Here is a 22,389-nt window from a genome sequence, read left to right as displayed (position 1 = left end):
CATCCATTAGTTTAGCATCTGAGCTCAGTAGGTTTAAGTTAGTTTAAGAGGGGGTAGACTATATAAGAAACTAACTATGATGAATTGGAAGAAAAGCATTGAGAAGCTATAAGAAAATGGTTTGGCCAAAAAAGTAGTGTACAGTGGAGGAAAACTATTTTTGAAAGAGGATGAGAACAGAATGCTGAAAGCATGCTCGGATAGGATATTTTTTGGCTGGAGCCAATGTTGAAATAAGAGAGGCGATCTATGGAATGACGTTTTCGGTTGGACTCCAGTACCAAATGTTACCCTGGAAACAAACGCTGTCCTTTCCTTGTGTGTATCCCACTATGTGTTCGTGTACCCTTGTGTGTTTATTTTCTTCCTGTCTCTGTGTACTGTTTCATAGAATTTTTTCTGTACTAATACTAAGCCACATTCACTATGATGAGGAATACTGTTATCCTCAAATATAATTTGCATCAATAATATGTTATTTACTTTGTAAAGATGTTTAGACATTATTTATTCTATTTTGTTCTAATGCTCATGTGTGAAGTTGATGTTTCAAAACTTATTCTGATCTTTTATGTATGTACTTATGTCGTAATTTTTGTAACACTGATGTATTTGCTATTTCGATTCTTTTGTAAAGCCTGTACTACTGCAAATGTTATCTGTAGTGTTATGTTCTTTAAAGATGTATTTTGTACCTTTGTTATTGCATTCTTATGTTATAAAATTGTAATTGATACCAGTTCATAAAATTAAGTAACTTGTAAATTACATTTCACTGCACACGTTTCTGTTGGTCATAGTATATGGACAATATGTGAGAAGTAGGGACTGATAGTGTTTGCACGTGTGTTAATAATTCAGTAAGGGACTGGATAACAGCATTGCTGGTTCTAAGGACATTTCAAAAACAATTTTACTGAGTGCACAAGTGGTGGTTATGGACTTGTTATATTATCCGCAAGACTCTTCAATGGTGATTGTGCGCCTGCACAGTCAAACAGATGGCTGCTGGCCATCTCTACAAGGACTACAGTGGGTCTACACCTTTGATGACCCACCAATACCATTATTTCTACAAGGACTGCAATCGGTCTGCACCTCTGGTGGCCCACCAATACCGTAATCTCTACCAGGACTACAGTGGGTCTGCTCTGTGATGACCTACCTACCGATAGTCTTCAACGTCGACTGACTCTGTTGTGGCCCATTACCTGTCTGCATGTCAAGAGTCAGCTATGTCTTTCGTTGGAAGGACAACACTACTTCTTCAAGACTGCATGGAAATCCACTACTTCCGAGTGCATTTTCTTTTATTGCTCAGTCTTTGAGAAAAACACTACTATTTTACTGTGATGAATGATCAGGACTGTCTATATGGACTGTGAGAGAATTTTAGCTTCTGACCAACATTGTATCAATAAGTGTGTGCATTTGATATCTTTGTTATAGTAATTATGAAAAATTTTATCAAATCATTATTGGCCACTGCCCAAAACAATTTGTAAAAATTTTTTGTGGGGAGCATGGGGGCTATGTAAGTAGGCTGTTTAGGTTTTCTTATTGGTAACGCCGCTTAGCGCTCGGTATGAAAAATCACTGGGTGTGCTGTGCGCAGTCTGTGTTTAGTTTGCATTGTTGTCTGCCATTGTAGTGTTGGGCAGCGGCAGCTGGATGCTAACAGCGCGTAGCGTTGCGCAGTTGGAGGTGAGCCGCCAGCAGTGGTGGACGTGGGGAGAGAGATGGCGGAGTTTTAAAATTTGTAAGAATTGGTGTCATAAAGTGATATATATATTTTGACTATTAAGGTAAATACATTGTTTGTTCCCTATTAAAATCTTTCATTTGCTAACTATACCTATCAGTAGTTAGTGCCTTCCGTAGTTTGAACCTTTTATTTAGCTGGCAGTAGTGGTGCTCACTGTATTGCAATAGCTTGAGTAACGAAGATTTTTGTGAGGTAAGTGATTTGTGAAACGTATAGGTTAATGTTAGTCAGGGCCATTCTTTTGTAGGGATTTTTGAAAGTCAGATTGCGTTGCGCTGAAATTATTCTGTGTCAGTTTAAGCACAGTCTTGTATAATTTTTCTAAGGGGACGTTTCAACCTGCGACTAGTTAACGAGGCATCAACAACTCTTCGCAGCACGCTCCTTTACACCTGGCCGCCGGCTGTAGCTCTGAACAAGGTTAACAACGTACACTTCGCAGGATAAATAAATGTTATTGTACTACGCAACCACGATATTATTGCACTTGGTCGCTATCGGAAACACGTGGTGATGCTACGATAAATAAGTACAGTGCTGACTAAGGGACATACATTGCGCTGTCAATGTTTTCAGAACAGTTTTGCTTGTACTGTGAACCCTTATTACGCGCTGACTGACGATAAGCCAACGAAAGCTTCCTCCACTGTTTAAAAGTCCATAACTGTGAAAACTAATTCACGAAGTTTTCTCATCTATGGTAGTGTAATAATTTGTAGTTCCGGCAATCGCCACACAAGCGTTGTATTGCGTTGTTTTGTTTTATCAGATGACAGTCGCCAGATAGTCAGTGTTTTGTTCTTAGTTACACCTAGTTACTCGATTAAATATGGCTGGCGCAAGGCTTACATTCGATGAAAGGAAGTCAGTTTTGAAGTGGTATTTTAAGTACGAAAACATTAATGAGGTTCAACGGCAGTGGCGAAATGAGTGTCAAACAGAGCTACCGACACGTGTAACGATTGGTCGCATTCGAGACAAATTTGAAGCCGAAGGCTGCGTTAAAGATGTAACAGTAACAAGTCAAGATAACTCCCGTCGTGTGTTACAACAATTCACTCGCTCATCACAGAAGTCTGTGAGACAGTGTGCCCGTGAAACTGGAGTGATTCGCTCAGGTGTTCGGCGAATTTTAAAGACAGCAAAGTGGAAGTGCTACATACCCCAACTGCTACACGCAATGAACGAGGACGGCCCATGTCGTAGAATGGAGTACTGCCAGTGGTTTACTAACATGGTGCCCAACGATGAAGAGTTTGCAGAGATGATTGTGTAGTCTGATGACTCAATGGTACAGTAAATCGCCACAATTGCATCTACTGGGCCGCCGAAAATCCGAACGTTCATGTAGACGAAGCCGTGAATTTGCCAGGCGTAAATGTGTGGTGTGGGGTGTCTTACCAGGGCTTGATTGGGCCATTCTTCTTTGACGGCACAGTTACCGGTGATGTGTACCTTCAGAAGCTTCAGACATCCCTTTTACCTGCCATCCGAGACTTGTATGGAGACGGAAGAGTTTACTTTCAACAAGATGGTGCCCCAACCCACTACCAAAATCGTGTTAGGGCGTATCTCGACGAAAATCTACAGGAAGATGGATAGGCCGTGGAGGTGCCGTGGAGTACCCTCCACGTTCCCCAGACCTAACTCATCTGGCGTTTTACCTGTGGGGAACACAAAGGACGTCGTTTATCAACCAAAGCCACGCACATTGGATAAACTTCGAGATTCCATCCTACATTCATGAGCAAATATCCAAAAGAACACGTTACAGTCAGTAGTTCGTGCTGCAGTTCGATGGCATCGTTTGTGTGTGGATGTTAATGGTGACCAGTTCGAACACCTACACTGATATCTTTAAGTTGGACGTTAAGCTACACTTTTACCAAAAAATTAGACAACTCTGTCAATTAGTTTGCAAGTTATGGACTTTCAAACAGTGGATACATTTTTTTTACCCTCTATATTTTCGCCTACTAATGGATACCTCTGTGTCACTGACACCACTGGGCGTGGTCTGGACCACTCACCTTTCACTCACAACGCGATCGCAGCACGTGGCTCGCAATACTAGTAGCACTAATTGTCGTCTTTTCGATTTGCAGCTGTTGTATTTTTCTCCGTCTTAGCAGTTAAAAGTATTGGATATAGGTTGCGTCTTTTATGCCATACACTGTTGCTTCTTGTTACCCTGGCATGTTTCGGCACCTCTATGCCATCATCATTAAGTTTTGTTTATTGAAAAACTTGATTTTACACTACATGGTGCAGTGCTCTCAGAACGCAAAAGAATAATAATAATAATTATTATTATATTAATAGTCACAATAAACCACTACAAGTTATCAGGTCCGGTCATTATACAGACAGTCCTGCAAAATCATACACTGTAAAATCAAGTTTTTCAGTTACCAAAAACTATATATTTGGGTAACAAGAAAAAGTTTTTTTTATATATAGAAGGTGGTAACTTCCTTTAGTGAATACGCCCTAAATTTTCCCACTTTCGTTCCATCAATTGGTGCTAATTTTGTGTACCAATAACTTATATGTCAGCTGTTAAACTAAATAAAATCTTCAGGAGTTTTCTGTCAGAATTTCGGCTTATTGTATTTTCTCCGATGGGTCCTAAGAGGTGTAAATGTATTTACAATTATACGAATATTTGTACAAAATATTTTTTTATTTGAAGAGAGAAATGAGGATTCTTGATTTTATAGTTCCATAGCATTGCTTAATCAGAGGTCTTGGCCGTTTGTGTGTACTTTCCTTTTAGCAGATGAATATTGCATTGTTAGTACTGGTTAGCACAACACACGAAAAGCATACTATTTTCTCTTTCGTATTTGGAATGTTTCCGATGTGATTCTATTTTTCTATCATGTGTTTTAATTAGTTCTCCGTAACTGGTGTGTCTCTCAGTCGTTTAAATTAACAGTTTAAAATACGTGATGGCTTTCGTCGCCGGAGTCAGTGTAATGTAATCTATTATAAATAATAAATTATCTGCTCATATTGACAGTTGACTTCTTACTTTGTTTGTGTCAGCACTGCGATATCAATGCAAAGGTCATAAGGTGAACACTGAGGTGGACAAAGCCAACTAGCCTATGTTTCAAGACCGCAATTCTTCAATGAGAATTATGTAATGAGCATTATGTTCTATGCCTCATTTATTGAACTTAGTTTTCTCTATGCATATGTTGGTTGACATTATTGACCTTTCTACCATTCCCTCGGTCGTCCTAAAGATCTTAGTTAGTTAGTTACTTGTTCCGCAGACCAAATTTTCGATAAACGTGATGAGATAAACGTCAACAGATTAAAATTGTACAACCATATACAACTAAATAAAAATATATAAAACATTTATTACATGGCTCCATGCTACAGGATTTTTAATGATTAATTATCTCTGATCAAAAATTCCTCTGTGGTTCAGGATACGTTAATTAGAAGAAACGTCAGTAACATTTCTACCATCTGCCAAACATTTTATTTCCATTAATAGGTTTGTCAAAGAATTATATGGCTACATATTTTACCCTTTCCTGGGCCAAAGGTAATGAGAATCACTTTTCTTTCTAGTACTTGTCAATATCTCTGTCACTCTCAATCTTATATGACTTTCATAAGTGAATAAATGTACTTTGAGGCTGTTCTTAATATTCCCAGCTGCACAGATGCTACCTGCAAGATGTACGTGTTGATACACCACACATCATTCTAACTACTTTCTTCGTGAAATGGATACTTTTTACCTAAGCGAGTCGTTACCTCAGCATATTTCCCATATGACATCAATGAAAAAAAGTATGCAAAATGTGTTAACTTATTCACTACAGTAATTATGTAGAGCGTGTGCAGTTGGAGTGATATGGGACCCCAATACGTCTAGATATGACTCTGACAGGTGTCAGCATCCTATACGTAAGCATCCTGTCTGATCACCTGCATCCATTCATGACAAAAAATAAAAACACCTACAGCCGTCCTTATGGTTTTATTTTGTCGCTACCAGTTTCACCCTTCATTTCGTCATCTTCAGGCTGTTTTGATGCTGTACAGATTGATACGATCCCCATCAATAACCCATCAGTTGCCAGCAGATAATGTGATAGCACTCTAACCATGAGGAGACCAGACATTCTTGTCTTCTTTCCATTTAACTTCACTGACCCCCTATTATATCTAGATTGAGCGCTTGCATTTCCTTTTTCAGATTCTCTAGCTTCCCTACCACATTCAAGCTTCTGACATTCCACGCCCCGACACGTAGAACGTTATCCTTTCGTTGCTTATTCAGTCTTTTTCTCATGGTCACCTCCGTCTTGGCCGTCCCCTCCAGGAGATCCGAATGGGGGACTATTCCGGAATCTTTTACCAATGGAGACACCATCATGGCACTTTTTCAATTACAGGGCACGTGGCCTGTGGATGCACGTTATGTTTCTTTAATGCAGTGGTTTTCGTTGCCTTCTGCATCCTCATGAGTTGATCACTGCTGATTCTTCCACCTTTAGGTGCAGTTTCCACCCCAATCAAAAGACAGTGCTCTGAACCTCTATCCTCCCCTCCGCCCTCTTTGACAAGGCCGTTGGCAGAATGAGGGTGGCTTCTTATGTGTGATGTCTTCGGTGGCCTATGCTGATTATTAATCAACTGTCGACTGGGACATACTGATATATTAGCTGTAGCGAAACATGTTTTTTAAAGACGGTGGCTATGAAATAAAATTCAGTGAGACGAGCGTGCAGGCCAGGGCATCACATTATTGAGCAAGCATGTGCAGAGAAGCTATAGAGATTCAGAAACACCACAGTAATTTTAATAGAAAAGAGGAAGGCTTAAAGTTAGATAAGATATGGTGGTCGACTTTTCATCAACGATGTGACAATCTGGGGCAAGCTCTTCTCCTGGGCCGTTGCAACAATACGGAACGAGAATTTTGACAGAGGTAGATGGACGCGCCGCTGGCACTTGCCGCATCTCGGCATACTGTGCAAAGTAGGTCCCATGAGCGGGGAAAAGTCAGCAAAGTTGTGGGATGGAGTTCCATGCCTGTTGCACTGGGTCGGTCAGTATAAGGACGGTTAATGCTGTTTGTTCAAATGGATCAAATGGCTCTAAGCACTATGGGACTTAACAACTGTCATCAGTCGCCTAGACTTAGAACTACTTAAATCTAACTAACCTAAGGACATCACACACTTCCATGCTCAAGGCAGGATTCGAACCTGCGACCGGTGCAGAGCGGTTCCGGACTGCAGCGTCTAGAACCGCTCGGTCACAACAATGCTGTTTGTGGATGACTGAAGTTGTCAACCGGTAATGTCCCGTATGTGCTCCACTGGAGACAGATCTGGTGACCTAGCAGGCCAAGGTAACATGTCGACACTGGCATGTTGGGCTACAACAGCGCTATGCGTGAGAGCTTTTTCCTATTGGAAAATACCCCCTGGATAGTTGTTTGTGAATGGCAGCACAAAAGGCCGAATCACCAGTACAATTTTGCAGTCAGGATGCTTGAATTAACCATGAGAGTAATCTAGTCGTCGAACGAAATTGCACCCGCAGACCATAACTCCAGGTATCCAGGGTAGATCCAAAGCGCCTAGCACAAAGACAGGATGATTGCAGACCCTCAACTGTCCTCCTCCTATCCAACACATGACTGTCACTGGCACCTAGGGAGAATTGGCTTTCATCGGAAAACATAACAGACTTCCATCCTGCCCGCCAATGAACTCTCACTTGACGCCAAAGAGGTCGCAAACGCTGGTGGTTTGGGGCCAGTGGAATGCACGCTACGGAGCGTTCTTTAAATAAGCGATTTACTACAGTTCGTTGTATGACTGTGGTGACAACTGTTACTGAAATAGCTTCTGCAAATGCAGTACGATGCGCCAGAGCCAGACGCCAAACACAATTGTGCTCCCTCTCGTTGTTGCCAAGTGGCCGTCCACAGCCCAGACTACTTGCGACCGTACATCCTCGTGGCCACCACAACGTCATGTACATTGGCTCCATTCCTACCAAGACGTCCTGCAGCTTTGCAGAAGGGATCCTGCTTGTTTTAGCCTATTACACGACCCTCGTTCAAACTATGTGAGATGCTGATAATGGGTCTTTGTTGCCATAAAGATTCCTTACCGGCGAGCCTGGGTGCAAGTTGCTGAGCAAGTGTTGCTGTCCCTACTGATCGCATACCCTATTAAGAACTACGTCCAGGTTTTAGTAATTTCCAGTGGACCATCATAGATCGCAGTAATTCCCATGTGATTATTGTCTTTGGATAAAACTGTCATTTGTTTCCTCTGAGTCTTTCTCCGTGGCGTGACTCAATAATATCTTCTGACGACGACTGCGGAGCTAGCCATCGAAATCTCGAGAATTTTATTCGTGTTAACCATGTCCAGTCTCAAAGGTAACTAACGCTCACGACAGTTACAGGGTGTATTTAAAGCACATCTGTTTTCTATCCTCAAGGTGGGACTGCTAGCGCAACTCTTAAGCGACTGTAGCGAACATTTAAAAACTTTCGTTTATGCCGCACAACTCTTTCTTGGTGTAACGATTTTTTGCGTCAGAGTATTAATTCCTGCTCATTGGTTTCTTATTTCAAAATGCTCTACCGTCTCTGAGCCATGTGCGGTTACGTTCATGCCATTTGTTCTTTGGCATTTTGTCACGTCGAATGGCGTCTTGTTTCTTCCTTACTTACTGGCGTAAACGAGTTGTTGGCTTACCTCCTTGAGTGACAGCAGTAGCACTTATCGATACTAGTACTGCCGTACTATCTTTGGTGTGACCACTAGTATTTCCGGGTGGTGGTGGTGTGTGTGGTAGTCAGTCGGTTGGGACGGAGCAGCGAGGAAGACTCCGCAGAAAGCGGCCAGGCTGGGACCGCTGGTGGCGTGCACGCACTGTCGAATCGTGAGGAGCTAGCTGCGCGAGCGACAAAGTTCGTTGCCCACCGAACCTGGAGGATGAAGTTGAGTGATCAGTTAACTTGTTATGAAACCTCAACTATTGTGACATCTCTTCGTTCATTTGCGGATTGTTACTCCATGGGCCGTATGATGTGTAGGAGTCGGCGAAATCTTGCAGTCGTCTTCCTATATTGTGATTAACTATTAAATTGACTGTTACTAGCCAGTGAAGTGCACAAGCGGTATTTTCTGTCCTGTGGCCGTTAACACCCCAGGTACCTGCCCTGGTCATTAGCGTACTTTCCCGGCAGTGTGCCTTTCCACATCATGTTGATTCTGTCCCACACAGCATGTAGTTTGAGAGCATTTTGTTTCGTTGATATTTTGCTTAGAGTGCTTATTGTTCCCTTGGCTGTTTCTTATAAACCAATTTCTGAAGACGTAGTGCTGTTCGTATCCTCGTCCTCGGCCGGTATTTTTCATCTTTGTGCCGTTAGTCGGACGGAAGGGAATTGGTTAAATTGTTGGTTAGGCCTGGGGCTGTCCCTAGTTTGGGTTGCAATCCGATTACTTAACTTCACCTCTTGGCTGCCTGTCTCACCTCACCTTACGTTTGAGCTACCTTCTCAGGCCGACGTTTGGCACACTTCAACGCATCATTTGTGCTGTTTGTTTTAGATTGTTACTCTCATTTTAGTTCGAAGTATTATGCAATGCCTTCAGCCGTGTATTAATTCAGTCTTTTTAAATTTTACAGAAAGACCTTCATCAGCATTAAATTAAAATTTTTAAATACTTTAAGTTTGTTCCATATGAAATTCTTTGTAATCAAGGCCCTAAGCTGTTAGTTGTTCAACGTGTTATGTGTGGTCTTCACCCGAGAATTTACCTAAACCCGTTTTAATAAGGCCTTCAGCCATGGTTATTCTTTAAAGGGAAATTTTTTGTGAGAAGGAAGTGGTTTATTTTAAATTGTTTGTCTGATTTGTTGTTCAGGTCTTCAGCGGTTGTTTCAGATTTGTTTGTGGCCTTAAGCCGTGCAATAAGTTAATATTTCTGTCATTAGGCTTTCAGCCATTCTGTTGAAAGTTTCAAAAGAAATTTCTTGGTTAGAAAAATTGTTTATTAATGTGTTTTAATTATAGTTGTCATTGAGACGTGTAGTGTAGGCCTTCAGCATCTAATTGTTTTCAGTTGCATGCTCTTTTTTTAAATTTTTACCATCTATTTTTAATTGCTTTTGATTTCTAAGCCAGGCCTTCAGCCGTCCTTGTTTAAGGTGTGGTCTTGGGCCTTCAGCCCAGGAAGTATATCAAATTTTCTTTAACTAGGCCTTCAGCCGTTTTGCCTAATTGTGTTCTTTTAAAGCAATGTGTAAATAAGTGGTTCATAGAAAAATAAAGTTGTTTCTTTAATTGTGGAACTAGCAGTGTTTGCGGCCCCATCCACAATCGTAACCTTATCCTGTGCGCTCTCTGTCTAACTACCAACCAGGTTTCAGTCTCTATAAATTAACACTAATGGTTTTAAGATGTCGGATATATGCAAGCTACTAACAGAGGTGGAGGAATGGTTAACATTCTCTTATATGAGAGAGATAAAGAATACAAGTCGGAAAGTCCAGAGCCGGCCGAAGTAGCCGAGCGGTTCTAGGCGCTACAGTCTGGAACCGCGCGACTGCTACGGTCGCAGGTTCGAATACTGCCTCGGCCATGGATGTGTGTGATGTCCTTAGGTTAGTTAGGTTTAAATAGTTCTAAGTTCTAGGGGACTGATCACCTCAGAAGTTAAGTCTCATGGTGCTCAAAGCCATATGAACCAGAAAGTACAGATTTATACACTGGTCTGCTAAACTTATGGACGAAATCAACTTTTGCGTGATATTTCATTGCCAAATAACGTAGTTAACTTGGATCGCGTAGAGAAACATATGGTCCAGTACAGTAGAGTACAACAGAGGAGGTAACCAAAAGTAATACACAATGAGATGAACACAAATGACAGTATAAAGTCTTCTCGGTTTTCACAAATAACATAGTTAACTTGGATCGTGTATAGAAACATTTGGTCCAGTACAGTAAAGTTCAATAGAAGAGGTAACCAAAAGTAATACCCCTGACATCGGGGGTTGTGATATATATATATATATATATATATATATATATATATATATATATATATATATATCACAACCCACGATATCAGGGGCTGTAATATGTCAGAACGACTGAGATGTTTGGTTTTGGAGACAGGGGTGACTCAAGCTGAAGTGTGCAGAGAAACACCGGCAAGTGTGAAACTTCCTGGCAGGTTACAACTGTGTGCCGGACCGAGACCCGAACTCGGGACCTTTGCCTTTCGCGGGCAAGTGCTCTACCAACTGAGCTACCCAAGCACGACTCACACAACTTTACTTCTGCCAGTACCTCGTCTCCTACCTTCCAAACGTTACCGAAGCTCTCATGAGAAATGTGACTAACTTCATTGCATCGAAGGTGCACAGCCGGCCTTTCGCTGATCCCAGTGATGGCGCCGCGCGGCTTGTGTGCGTGGGTCAGCACCAGTGCCAATGCCGTAATCTGCTGCACCGGCGTACAGTGGCCCATTCCTCACGCAATGCCCGAGTGGCCGCCGCGTGCGTTGGTTGCTCTGGTAGCCCGGGACAAGGCAGACTGCTCCCTCAAGGGCAATTCATGGACCCTATGTAGAGCGCCGGAGGGACACAGCCGGGCGCCTTATTTTAGTGAAGCAGCTCCAGCCGTCCGCCCAGGGCAGCTCGGTCAGCATGTGCAGACAGCTCTGCACCCGGGAGGCGTCTAGTTCGCGCCCCAGCCCACCTCTGCGCACAGCAGGTTGCAGACAGTCGGACGATGTCACCCTGACAGCGGAGGCCAGCAGCCCTCTCGCTCCTCGAGCAGATGCAGCTCCAAGCCGCGGCCCTCACCGCCACGGCCGTAAGGGTGTCCGTGCAGCGGAGGTTCGTGATAGTTTCAATGGGCCGGATGGCCCCTAGTATCTTTCACCAGAGTTCCTCATGTGGGGCCTACAACTTAAACATTCGTCATTCTCTCCGGTTCCAGACGCGGACAGAATAGCGAAACGACTGCCTGATTTGAGCCTCTGGGCTCGCATATTTATACGTCTTTTTCCTACGCCTCAGCCGCGTGGGATTAGCCGAGCGGTCTCAGGCGCTGCCGTCATGCACTGTGCGGCTGGTCCCCGCGGAGGCTCGAGTCCTCCCTCGCGCATGGGTGTGTGTGTTTGTCCTTAGGATAATTTAGGTTAATTAGTGTGTAAGCTTAGGGACTGATGACCTTAGCAGTTAAGTCCCATAAGATTTCACACACATTTGAACATTTTTTCCTACTCCTCAGCTCGCTTTGTCCCCTACACACAGGTCACTAGGCACTGTTGTAACTGCAACTTATGGGTTCTTCACAGCACGGCCAGAGCATCGCGGAATATATAAGATTCCTAAAATCCACACCATTACTTTTTTGTGACGCAGCAAATACTTTGAGCAATGAACAAAGAAAACCTATGTAAAGGCGCAGAGGCGCAAACTATAAAAAAATTAAATAAAGCTGACAGTTGGTCCGTTGTACCCCATTCCTGGAGCAATACGGAACAAGATCCATAGCTCTAATACCGGGTAAGGGCATAGGGAGAGACAGGTGATATACATCCTGGCAGATTAAAACTGTGTACCGGGCCGAGATTCGAACTCGGGACCTTGTTTTATTCTCCCAGGAAGTTTCATATTAGCGCACACTCCGCTGCAGAGTGAAAATCTCATTCTGGAGGTAATATACAAAATGGACAAAAGCCGTGAGCGAATAGTAAGAGTGAACGACCGAGAACGAAGTGCTCGGATTAAAAAAGGGTGTAAGATTTTGAAATCTGTGCGTCGAAGAAACAATGATGGAAATAAAAGAAAGCAGTGGGCTTAAAACTCAAGGTGAAAGGATATCAGTGATGCGATTCGCTGGTGACGTCGCCATCCTGAGTGAAAATGAACAATTACAGGATGCGCTGAATGGAGTGAATAGCCCAACGCGTACTGAATATGGATTGAGAGTAAATCGATGAAAGACAAAGGTAATGAGAAGTAGTAGGAATGAGAACAGCGAGAAACTTAACATTATCATTGATGGTCACGAAGTAGATGATATTAAGGAATTCTGCTTCGTAGGAAGTTGCTATAGGACTGCTCGTTGCTGTATGCTAATTCTTTATATATTTTTAATTTATATTGAACCTGTGTGACGATATCCTCCCGTTGCCTTAGAGAATTTTACTCGACTTTGCGTCCTGGCTGCTAATATACCAGGTGCATAAGGAATGGCATCTATATTTTTGACCCTCGTTTGAATAACCTGACAAAAAATTAATTATTTTTGAAATGTGCGCAACGGAAACTGGTGCGAGTTTCTCTAAGATAACGCGTACTGGGGTGGTTGTTCTTAAAGCCGTCACTATAGCAGCTGGTAGCCTTTCTAAATTCACATTGCAAATTATTTCTTTCATTAACTTTAGAAAATCGAACTGAAGAAGATACATTCTACCCACTTCATGTGTCAAGTGTCTGGGGGAATATATCTAAACTGAAATCCTGACTCTCATTTAATAGATTTATTTTCAATTTTGATTGAAACTTAGAAGCCGACACATTACAATTTTTCTTTACATATGTCTGAATCAGCGTTACCTCTCATGGGTAGGACAATGGCAAAACGGAAACGCTACACGAATAATTTCATACATTACACATAATTTCTTAATAACACAAAAAATACATAAGTGGGCCACACCATCTTTAGCGAGAAAATCGTCATTCATTCTTTAAGACCCACTTATCGTCATGGATGAATTACACTACTAGAAATTTAAGGTAGGCCACTGCTGAAGATAGATAACCACCATCACAGAAAAGATTCTGGACAAAAATGATGTATTATCGGCGCCAAAATGAAGTGCGAACTGAACTCACAAAGAAAGTACCAAAAATAATTAAATTTCACGACAGAAATTTCTCGATCTACCATCCGATACGCAATCTGCACTCATACAGCTAAGAGTGAAGCTTATAACTCGTAAATAGCTACATGAACTGATTGTTCCTGTCGCATGCTCTCCACGCGCCAAAATCCGACCAACATTCCTATTCAAACGTGGTGGTGGGGAGACTCACCTCACCCCCGCACCAACTTTGTAACCTACCCTCCTGCCTGTTCTCATCTTAGCTTGCTCCTCTGGCCTACCTGCCGTTATTCTTGTAATGTTGGCAATGCCTGCTATTCCCTTAATCTGTTCCCTTTGGTCCATTCTCCTGCTACATTTGACTTCCATTCATACCATGCAATCTCATACAGGATGAAACAAGGAGCTACATAAAAACGGCGTGTGACCTCTTTGTGAAATGACGAAAAATAAACAAATGCGTCAAATGTTCCTTTCGCCCAGCGAAGTATTGAAGCTGCTAAAAGTCAAAGAAAAACTTATATCTCGATATAGGAAACATAATTACTTCCTACTGTATCCTGAGGCAAAACGAAAGTAACGCCTCAAAGTAAAATAACCAAAGATGGACCGAGCAAGGAGGACATTAAAAGCAGACTAGCAATGGCAAAAAGGTCACTCCTGGTCAAGAAAAGTCTACCAATATCAAATATCAGCCTTAATTTGAGGAAGAAATTTCTGAGAATTTTCAGCTCGAGTACAGCATTATATCGTAGTGAAACATGGACTGTGGGAATACCGGAACAAAAGTGAATCGAAGCATTTGAGATGTGGTGTTATAGACTAATGTTGAAAATTAGGTGTACTGATAAGGTAAGGAATGAGGAGGTTCTACGCAGAATCAGAGAGGAAAGGAATATGTGGAAAACGCTGATATGGAGAAGGGACAGGATGATAGGACATCTGCTAAGACATGTGGGAATGACTTCCAGGTTACTAAAGGGAACTGTAGAGGGCAAAAACTGTAGAGGAAGACACAGATTGGAATACATGCAGCAAATAGTTGACGACGTAGGCTGCAAGTGCTACTCTGAGATGAAGAGGTTATTACAGGAGAGGAATTCGTGGCAGGCCACATCAAACCAGTCAGTAGACTGATGACCAAAAAAAATAATTAAATGGGTGCTTCTGTTTGTTTTGCGTTGCCAGATGAAAAGCTAACGCTCTTAACTCCAATGTAAGTCCAAACAGTCTGCCATCCATGTCTTTCAAATAACCGTCAAGCTCTAACTCTAGATCTTTCCAGACAACACAACAAAATTTTCCCACTCACTTGTCAATTTCAAAATTCTCATTTAGAAGTCAGTTCCGAACTCCTCCTTGAAGATCTACTATAGGAACACTGAACTGAATACAGATTTTGCAAAATCCAATTTCCTTTGTCAGGACAGCTGTCACTGGCTCTTCCATGTTTTCTGTAGACCAACTTTGACAATCAGCTTTACATTTGTATCTTCTAACCATCTACGTAAAAAGAATTTCATTAGAAACAACATGAAAAACCTGAAAACATACAAATTTACCATAGAAGTTTTAGAATAAATATGAATACTGAAAAGTAAACAGTTGGAAATAATACTACGCTATCTTACGCAGAACAGAACCTCAATTACTTACGCCCCAGTCCTTTCCGAATGGACCAGAGGGATTACATAAAATTCAAAACCTCAAAAGCGCCTTGAAAAGTAAAAATCCTTTAAGCGCACTAAAAGAAATGGCATAATATGTGTCTGAGATTTTAAGAAAAAGAAAACTGGTAGATTAAGATTTTGTATGTCTTTCCCTGTGACGAGATCTTAGGGATTTTGACCGTTGACTTATGTAATAAAATTGAACACATACAGTTGTCCCTACGATGTTACTTATTACATCGCTACCAGTTTCGGTGCTTCAGTGCACCATCTGCAAGCCTTAATTGGCCATCCGAAGATGGTGCACTGAAGCACCGAAACTTGTAGCCGTATAATAAATAAAATCGGAAGGATGGCTGTAGCAGTTCTATTTTATTACACAGCATATTAAGCGTTTTCGTTTACCTTGCGGATAAAGTTACGAATATTGCATTTTGCTACCCCAAAAATTAAAGACAAACTTTTTTTACCATCCATGTCGCTTGCAGAATAGTTCCTGAAGTGTTTGTAGAGTGCACCACTTTGCAGACGTAAACAACCCGTGCTTTCTTCCACACTCCCCCACTCCAACACCACCCACCCCCCGGCTGTCACTTATTTTTTTGTGGGGGGGAGGGAGGGAGGGAGAGAGAGAGAGAGAGAGAGAGAGAGAGAGAGAGAGAAGAGGAATAGAGAGAGAGAGAATGGGTGGGAATGGGAGGAGAGAGGGGGAGAGGGTAGTAACTTCAAATAAGTCATTTAATATGCACCGGGATGTAAGTACTGTTCTTCGTAACGCTGCTTAATTGATGTGTGCTGCGTTTTTCGAACTGACCAGCAGGTATGGAGGGGCAAATAACTACGGTGGACAGTGGAGGAAAGAATTCTTTCGCCGTATCACAAGAGGAGACGGCACTAGATTCGACCACAAGTGCCACGGCCGAGTCGAGAACCTCCCAGAAGCAATTACTGGATGCTCGGCTAATTGGCTGTGGGACTCTCCGGACGGCGGCGGCGGCGGCGGTGGCGGCGGTGGCGGCTGTGGCGGCCTAAGAACAGATCCCAGAAATGGGGACCAGTCGAACGGACGGCCATCCGCCTCGCTGTCAATGGATCGCAATTTACGTAGCGACCGCCGCAGCAGTTCCCATCCACAATGTATTTGCTCGTCACTGAAGCTCTAGCGGGACTTACCAGCAGAAAAAATTTGATGCAGGCTGCTTCACCTACTAATTAAATATCGATGGCGGTAAAATCAGAATGATGCAATTACATTTGGACGCATATCCACGAGGGTGGTAGTAGTTGAAAGTTTATCATGCCTTGTAAAGTGCAAGCTGAACCGAATCTTTACCATGTTTCACACTGAGTTTTCTACAGCTACATATACAGAATTACTCCGCAATTCAGAATTAATTGCCTGTCAGAGGGTTCGTAGAACCACCTTCAAGCTATTTCTCTATCGTTCCGGTAAAATCAAAGTTAAATCTTTCTGTGCGAGCTCTAATTTCATTTACTTTATCCTCGTGATCATCTATCTCTAAGTCGGCATCAACAGAATATTTTCGCAACCGCAGGAGAAAACTGGTGACGAAAGTTGATGAGAAGATCCTGCCGCAATGAAAAAGCCTTTGTTTTAGTGATTGCCTACCCACTTCACTTATCACGTCAGTGCCACTCTTTCCCGTATTTCGTGGTAATACAAATAGAGTTGCCTTCTTTGAGCTCTTTCTATGTCCTCCATCAGTCCTATCTGATGTGGATACAAAATCGCACAGCGATACTCAGTAAGAGGACGTGCAAGCAGTCTCTTTAGTAGACCTGTTGCACTTTCTAAGTGTTCTGCCAATCAGTTGAAGTCTTTCGTTTGCTTTACCCACATTATTATTGACGTGATCTTATCAATTTAAGTTATTTGGAATTGTAGTCCCTAAGTACTTAAATGAATTTACAGCCTTTATATTTGTGTGATGTTTCGTGTAACAGAAAATTACTGTAAAATTTGGCTTCCACGGCCATTGTCACATTCAATAAAAATTTTCTGGGTTCTTGACTGCATTGTCAATATATTTAAAACTACTGAAGTTTCGGTCCCTGTTGCAATCGACCTTCTTCAGGGTGCTTATATATATATGCAATCAAGTCATAAACCAAAAAAAATTATTGAAACTAAATTAGTAGATTTCTTTTAGTGCTCATTTGGATGACTTCACACTTTTCATTATTTAGGTTCAATTGCCGCTTTTCGCACTATACAGATATCTTTTCTAAATAATTTGCAATTGGTTTTGAGCATCTCATGACTTATCAAGACGGTAAATGACAGAGTTATTTGCAAAAAAATATAAGATAACTGCTCAGATTGTCTCCTACAGCCGGTATGTAGATCAGGAACTGCAGGTGGCCTACAAAACTTCCTTGGGGAAAGCCGGATGTTACATCTATCCTACTCGATAAGTTTCCGTCAATTACTGTTATACGAACTGTGGCCTTTCTGGCAGGAACTCACGAATCCAGTCGCACAACTGAGGCGATATTCCACTGGCACGCAGTTTGATTAGGAACGGTGCTACAAGCCTTCTGGAAATCTGAAACTATGGAATCAATTTGACATTCTCCAACGACAGCACTCGTTACTTCGTGAAAATAAACAACTAGTTGTGTTTCACAAAAATGATATTTTCTGAATGCCTGCTGACCATTTGTCAATAAATCGTTTCTTCGAGGTAATTCGTAATACTGGAACATAGTATATGCGAAATGGTGATAATTACGGTCTTTTAATTCAGCCAGGAAGGAAAAGCGGGAAGGATTGGACCACTGGAGATTTACACACTTAATTCACTGGTAGAACACAAATTTATTTAACACAGTTTCAATCACATAGCAGCCAATTAAGAGTTTATTTATTTTTTAATTTTTACAAGCGATGAGGGGAGGAGTAGCAACCTCATTAAGAAACCTGGGTCCATCTGACTCCAGATGGTAGCACCCTGTGAGGACTCCTGCCTAAAGTTACGGATGATATCCCAAAATCCAGACACGTGGTGTGCTAACCAACGCTACTCCGGTGAGATTCTGTTGATTCTGTGAGCTCCGCTGTAATTCAATCTCCTGGAACTCAAAACTCCAGTCGAAATTACGTGAGATCCTTCGGGATTTCGCCACCAAAACCTGAACACAAATCAATGATTACTACAGAACAATATTAAAGAATCCACTACACTGGGCCCCAGTCAATGACACTGGGTGATAGACCTGATCATCGCCGCGCGGGGTAACCGAGCGGTCTTGGGCGCCTTGTCACGGTCCGCGTGGCTCCCCCCACCCCCGCGGGCATGGGTGTGTGTGTTGTCCTTAGCATAAGTTAGAGTATGTTAGATTAGGTCGTGTGTAAGCTTGAAGACCGATGACCTCAGCAGTTTGGTCCTAAATGACCTCACCACAAATTTCCTAATTTTTTACCTGATCATCGGATTCCAAGGGATCAAGCATGTCATGAAGAGAAGGCTCGGAGCCTCCCAGAAACCCTCAAAACTTAGAGAATATTTTACATGGGAACACGCAACACGAATACACTACTGAAGCCAGGTAAAATGATATACATAAACACCATGGATAAATTCAGTACCAAAATTCTGGCAATACAAGAAACACGATTCTCAGATGACAACCTCTCTGGCTCAGAAAACTACAGAATAAGCTAGGGTAAACCAGTCATAACTATTCCTGGAAGAAATCTCAAACTCTTGGGAAAGGTATTTGTAGTATTCAAATTGATACTGGACTCTGTAAGACTTCACTTAAAAATCATTAAAAAAATCAGCACTTACGATACGATCTGGAAGCAAAGCCTGTACACTAATCAATGCAATTGCCCCCTCATACAGTTACAAGAAAAAACAACAGATGATAGAAGATTTCTGGAAAGATCTGGAAGAAACCACCAACAAAATCCCCAAGATGATAGTTCTACTAGGAGATTTTTAATGTTCAATTAGACAGGGAAAGAAAATTCAAAGACATAACAGGAAAACACAGGGCCCACAAGCGGGCAAACAAGAATGGAGAGACCCTGATAAACTTTTGCGGGGATTTCGACCCCAAAATCATGTCTACGCAATTCAAGAAACCACACAAGAAACTTCGATCTAGGTAACCCCCAACAACGGCGTAGGAAATTTCAGATAGACCTCATTGCGATATCCACGAAAAACACCAGGAAAATTATGAATGTAAGAACAAGGAAAGAATTTTTACTTCAAATTAAAGCGAAATGTATACCCATTAGACAAATGAAGAGTACCGACAAAAATTTCCGAACGATTCAGAGTACCTAGAATGAAAGAAGAGAGATATAATAGAAAAAATTAAGAAAATCGACATTAACGACCGGACAGAATAATCAGAAAAAGTTGAAGAACTGATAAAATTGGGGCAACCACCGACAAAAAAGAAACACATGTGGTGGAACATGACATGTGACGGAGCCATAGAAGACAGAATACAAGCCTGCAAAATATTTAACAGCCATAGAACATTCGAGAAATGGAAAGAATTCAACAGGATACAGAACACCACTTCGAAAAAAATCCGTGGAGAAAAAAGGACTTATGAAAACAACAGATTGAAAGAGATAGAAGATGACTTCAAAAAAAGAAAAACACATTTAATTTTTACAGAACCTACCACCAATCTTATGCTTCAAAAGACAAGATGGAATACTGGAGGCAATCCAGAAAAAGAACTGTAAGATATTAGCTCAATACTTTGACACACTACTTAACTGTGATAAACCGATGCAGATCCTTCTGTTCGTGAAGCCAGAACCCAACCTCGATTCCAACACACACGGATATCGTGAAAATAATAAAAATCAATGAAAAATTACAGAGCACCTGTAGAAGACAGACTTATTGCGGAAATCTGGAAATTAGACCATGAATGCATCACACTCAAGATACAAAAAATTATCAAAAACATCTGGGAAACAGTAAAGGTACATAAGAATGGAAGTCAGCGATAATACGCCCCTTCCATAAGAAAGGATATAAATAAGTTGTAATAATTACAGAGGCATTTTACTAAAGCATATGACACACAAAATTTTGTCAAAAGCCCTGTTAAATCAGCTGGGTTAGGGCCTCAAACAGATCCGCAGATAGGGGAATACCAAGGAGGGTTCAGAAGAGGAAGATCATGCAATAAATAGATCTGGTGCGTGAGAATACTAACGACAAGAAAGTCCAGGAAAATCACAATAACATTCGTCGACTTCAAGAAGGCCTACGACTCCATAGATAGAGAAACACTCTTCAATACTCTGTAAGAAATGAAGGTGGACAACAAAACCAAAAATCTAATCCATCAAACATTCACAAAGACAACATACTAAATGAAGTTTGTGGGAGAAATTTCGAAACCATTCGAAATCAAGACAGGAATGAGGCAGGGAGGTGGGGTGCAATCCACATTATTTAATTCGGTTTTCTATAGAATAATCACGACACGGGACAAAGGAAGCAATGGACTGAAGATGGGGAGACAAGGATGGAACCATCAAAATAAAATGTTGGACCTTTTCCCATGACATAGACATATAACAAATAGTAGAAAAGAAGCCAAAGAATCTCTAGAGACACTACACGAAATCTCAGCCAAAACAGAACTATAAGTTCTCACATCAAAAAAAGCAATACATAGACACAAAATCCACATACAGATACCCACTGGTAACGAAGTATGGAAAGGTAACAAGTAAATAGCTTCAAATTCCTGGGAGAGATTACACGGAACACAGGACTGAACGCAACGTCAATGACGAAAGGACCACAAAACTACAAAAATCATAAAATCTTACATGGAACCACTGCAACGAAAGAAGCATTTCCATCAATGCCAAATTACGACACTACAGAACAGTAGTCTTACCAAAAGCCTTGTATGCGCCAGAAACAACAGTAATCAAGGGTAAAACGATAATTAAGGAGAAGTAAAAACTGAGAAAGATCTACGGGGAAAAAAGAACTATAAAAAGCAGACAGAGACTATTAGAAACAACATCAGGAAAGGAAAGGAAAAGCTCTATGCAGACATACATAGGATGAACGAAAATAGACTGACCAAGAAAAATTTTAACGTAGTGACAACTAATACTGTGAAAACCAATTGGATAAAGGAAACCAAGGAAGACCTCAAGAAACTGAACATCTCCTCAGGGAAAAATGCAGAGGAAAAATCAGAAAACAGAAATTCCAGCAAACGTCCAAAGAGAAGAAAACAGGAGAAAAGTTTACAGATGAGAGGAAAAAGAAACACAGTGAATGAATGGAAAAAACAAAGAAAAAATGGCATGAAAATTGATTATGTTTTAGCGCCCCCCTTAACGGGGAATTAACGTTAATAAAAGATTAAGCAATGAGAAACTCATTTAAAATTCAATGTCAATTTAAATAATTTACAGAAAAGTTCAATTTAACTTTAACCCAAGATGACTAAATATTCTTTGAGGCAAGACACGCCCTAAAAAAGGCACAGAATGTAATAACGCTGAAGGCGTAACAAAAACAGACGTAAATTTAAACAACGGTACCAGAACAGACCACAACGGCCTAAATTACGAAATGATGAGAATGAAACATGATTAAGAGCGGAATGATTAAAAAAACTTAAAAACACACATACAACAACGAGAAACAATTTCACACAGCATCTAAGCAAGATAATATTAAACCTAGGAAAACACATCAACAATCTAATAGATTTTCCAATAACACAAGGATAATTAAGTTACAACAGATTAATATACATGTTGGGGTCCCACCACACGTCAACATTTGCTGAAGTTGGAGGCTAGAGACTAATGGATACAAATTGATGTTAATTCCAAGAATAAAATTAGCTTGAATAGGAACATTAAGTAGTGCGGCTGCGGTTGGAGGAAACGGTGCAAAAGACCGACGGCGGCGAGATCTGCCTATCGTATGCACTCCAAATGGCGTAAACAGCCGACTGAGCTGGCCGACGACGCTTGAGTAAAGGGGGCCCAGTCCTAGGTAACACG

Source organism: Schistocerca gregaria, chromosome 8 (genome assembly GCF_023897955.1).
Source record: "Schistocerca gregaria isolate iqSchGreg1 chromosome 8, iqSchGreg1.2, whole genome shotgun sequence".
NCBI classification, from domain to species: Eukaryota; Metazoa; Arthropoda; class Insecta; order Orthoptera; family Acrididae; genus Schistocerca; species Schistocerca gregaria.
Note: the sequence above shows the minus strand (reverse complement) of the source record.